The following is a 4,191-nucleotide window of genomic DNA, read 5'->3' as shown; positions in this document are numbered from 1 at the left end:
GAAGCAACCCCGATCCGGAGCAACCCGCCGTCGTCCTCGGCGCTTCGAGTTTCTCCTCCCGGAGGCGCGCTCGGCAGGACCGCGCGACGCATGCGCTGTGAAGGATCATGGGAAGTGTAGTCCCCCACCCCGCTTTGTGGCGAGACGGCGTTCCCTGTCGTTCTTCCCCCCGTAGCTTGCTTGTTTTATCGTGAGGAAACGAAATTTGAAGCAACAATTCATTGCACTCGGGATAGGTCGAGACAATATCGGCAATAGTTCGGATAAGTTATTTAGTACTACCATATAGGACCTAAAAAAGAAAGAAACGACGGACGGGGAATTAGCTCAAATGGTAGAGCGCTCGCTTAGCATGCGAGAGGTAGCGGGATCGATGCCCGCATTCTCCAAAGCTTTTTGCTTTTACTTTTTATCCATATTTACTGTATTTTTTTAAACGGTCCTATATTTCACTAGTCACATTCGTTTGGTAGGAAGAAACCTGCTCTTCGATGAAAAGTCTGAGATAATCTCCATACTGTCTATAGTTTTGGAGAATTAGCACTCTGATTTGTCTTTCTTCCTTTGTTGTTGTTTATTCGTTCAGTCGCTTCCGACTCTTCGTGGCTTCATGGACCAACCCACGCCAGAGCTTCCTGTCGGTCGTCAACACCCCCAGCTCCCCCAGGGACGAGTCCGTCACCTCTAGAATATCATCCATCCACCTTGCCCTTGGTCGGCCCCTCTTCCTTTTGCCCTCCACTCTCCCTAGCATCAGCATCTTTACTCCTTTCATGTGCATTAATTATTGCTTCACCAGATAGAATCCTTGCTATTTAAATACAAAAATGTTCTGTTTAATAAGCCATTAAGCAAATACTACATTCAGTTTGATTAACACAGAACATGTAATGTGAGAATGAAAAAGATTATATAAGAAGCCAAAAATATTTTTCTCTTTAAACTAATATTTTAGCTAACAAGTTCTACTGAAAACATAACAGACACTAAATTGTTTTAACAGCAAAGATGTAATAATTATAGAAACAATATTATTGTTGTGTCTAGATAACAAGATAAATAAAATAGGATGTTAAGGTCCTTGGAGAAATATAAGATGTTGCATTCAAGAATAAAAATGTAGTGTTTTCTTCTTTTTTACTTCCTAAAATAATTATTTCTCATCAAGCAGAGGCTGGTTATGACTTTCAAGCCCCATGTTGCTCAGGTGTGCATAGGCTGCCCCCTAGTGGGCAGCGTAACATTATTTTAGGAAAGGTGGGGGGTGTATATGCGCAAGGCAAAAATCGCTCCACCACCTGGGCTTGTAGGACGTGCTGCAGCGTCAGACATTGTGGAGCCCAGTGCGGCCACACGGCACACGCGTACAGGCAAACCTCTCTTGCAATGACACAAAGGTTTTGCTCTGCTGCAATATTCAAGCAAATGCTGAATGTCCAATGACAGTACAGGGGAGTGTGTGTGTGTGGTGTGTATGTGTAATAATGCCAGAGAATTCCTTTTGGAGGAGTGAAGACATGGCAAAGAAGTTCATCCATGCGAAGAGGACTTAATTACAGTCTTTCCTGGTACATTCAGTCTGGAGTTACATTTCATGGATATTCAGCTCCTGAATGTGCGATAATGTAGGCAGAGAGAGGCAGAAGGTAGGGAGGATTTACTCACAGTGGATGAATTGTAAGGATGGGCAAGGATTTCTAATATTTCTAATATAATCAGTAGAAGCAGCAACATAACTCTTCTTTCCCCCTCCCCCCCAGATATTCTAATGGTAAAATTAAGATGGGGGGGGGGATATCAGAAAGATATTCCTGAGGCCAGAATTGTTTCTAGTCGGAAGTCTTTTGCATCACCTGGAAGCCTGAAGCCTTCCCACCTCTCATGTAAACAATAGGCCTTGAAAGGAACCCATTCAGTGATCCGTGAAAAGCAAGCTTTCTAACCAGGTTCTCAACAATCACAGTCTCACCAATTTTCCTTCTTTCTTCCTTTCCCTCCCTCCCTGGTCTTCCACTGGCATAGAGGCCTTTTCCTACTATTTCTCCACTTGAGTGCCATAACCAAGACTCCTAATGATAGTTCATTGATAAATTATCCAGGAATCAGGATATGTCACCATCTGAAAAGCACTCTGAAGGAAGCCAGTCATGACAGTGAATTTGTTCAGCAGAAAATGTGGAGGGTACAGTATTGTGTGCAATATTCTATGCCTAAACAGAGGGACATATTCCAAGGCCCTCCGCAGTTTGCACCTCCTTAAAAACCTTGGGTGTGCTTCCCAGAGACTTCTAAAAGTTATTGCCAAATTATAATGTTCAACGTAATAAAAGAAGATTATTACATACAGGATTGGAGAGTAATTATAGGGATTGCACTGAGATTTAATATGATGTAAATGAGATGAAACCCACTTTACCTTTTGTCCTGGCCCCTCCCACTACGTTTTTGATGGTGCCATTTAAGATGCTGTTCCAAGGCCAGTCCTCAATCTAGAAAAAGTTGGGTGTCCTATTCTACACAGTCCCATGTACCTAACAGCTGAAGACTGAAGCAAACAATATAGCTATTGTGTATACAGTGGTATTTGCAGCAGCTGTTAGGAAGATAAGCTGAAAAGTATTGGACACTGCCAGTGCCTATTGCAGGGGGTGGCACGTTTTTAACATCTTTTGCCTGGAACTGGATGGAAAGAACTCTGTCTTTGGTTCTATATCGTATGCAGTTTTATAAAACAATTAATTTGGCTAGCCCTCTGTTTAAATGATGGATCAATACTAGGCACATCAGCAAAATTAACTGTCAAAATTCTTTTTGACAACAAGGATAGAAAAAATTCTTTTATTTGTAAATTGAGGGAAACTACTTCAATTTTTTTTTAGTGTAAGATTCATCATATTATTGTTTAAGTCTAGGTCAGAGAAGAAGGCACAATACATGCTCATATATATTATTTTTTTAAAATTTTCCTTGGCATTCCATTCATAGTGATTTATTAGATTTAGCCCCAATCATATATAGTGCAAATTAAATCCTTATTGTAAAAGGGCTGTGATATTTCATGGAGTAATCAGATAGGACGACCACCAGTCAAAAAGCAGCTCCAGAAATATTTGCATATTAATTTGTAAACTTGTCTAAATTATCCTTGCATAATCTGCATATTAATTTGCATGACTTTTTGTCACTTGGCTCCAAGAACTTTTGGTTGGGTTTAATATTTATTGCTTTCAGTTGTGTATATTACTTTTTTAAAACATACAAAATCCTTTACCCCACTTGCAGAGAAAGAGTCTGTAGATTGCCATCTGAAGGTAGGTACAGAGCTCAAAACGCCAGACAAAAATGCTATCAGATTAAAAACAGAACAAATAGGTGCACAAGAAGACTGCACTTTTTGGTATGGATAATATCCTAACGCATTATACAAATGTGCAAAACCAAACTAAAAACCAAAGAGTCATTTTCTGTTTCTTCCTGCTATGCATGTACATATTTCCCATTACAGTAAAACCTTTCAGTTGAGTTGGATTGTTCAGCAAACAGCATGGAAGTCTATGCAATAGAAGTAGATTTTCTTGCCTGCTTTGTTGCACACCTACCAGGCTCCATCATGTTATTTTATACTCTGGGAATTGCAGAACATGTTCACGCTGGTACTTTGGTTATAATTATTGCTGTGGAGTGGGAATGAGGAACGAACAGAAGAAAAAAGCAGAGGGAAAGAAGGCTTGTCAAAGTGAGGAAGAATTTTAGTCCAGACATCTTTCTCTTGGCATTCAGAATGACGAGCTTCCCAGTGCCTCGTATTAATCCTGTTAATAAACTTCTAATCAGTTCAGCAGTTCTGAACTTCCTTCCACACATTGCCTTCCTGCTGTGCCAGCAAGTTCAACAAACCTCAGTACAGTATAATAACATCCTGAGCCATACACCTAATAAAATCAACTGCCTGCTTCCCCACTCTGTTTTTCATTTCAGCTAGCTGACAAAAATGTGTGATTTGAAAGTGTTTGGCTCAGCAGTTCCTCTGACCCAGCTTAGCCCTATGGAATCTGGCTGGAATCTAATCTAAAATTATCTTCCTAGAAACTGTAGACCAGAGCCAAACCTCACTGAGACCTAGACGTAATCCACCTTCTTTGCCTTTCAGCATTGCCATTGTCCATCTGGCTTCTAACAATGCAGGCAAAT

The 4,191-nt window shown here is 40.6% G+C and overlaps 1 non-coding gene across 1 annotated transcript; it reads left to right on the top strand.

Moving 5' to 3' along the window:
- The first annotated feature begins 316 nt into the window (after positions 1-316).
- On the top strand, positions 317-389 carry TRNAA-AGC (transfer RNA alanine (anticodon AGC)). Its single transcript has one exon. It is a non-coding gene; the product is annotated as a tRNA-Ala (tRNA).
- Positions 390-4,191: the final 3,802 nt, after the last annotated feature.

Source organism: Candoia aspera, chromosome 1, assembly GCF_035149785.1.
Source record: "Candoia aspera isolate rCanAsp1 chromosome 1, rCanAsp1.hap2, whole genome shotgun sequence".
NCBI lineage: Eukaryota > Metazoa > Chordata > Lepidosauria > Squamata > Boidae > Candoia > Candoia aspera.
This window is presented reverse-complemented; position numbering and strand designations above follow the sequence as displayed.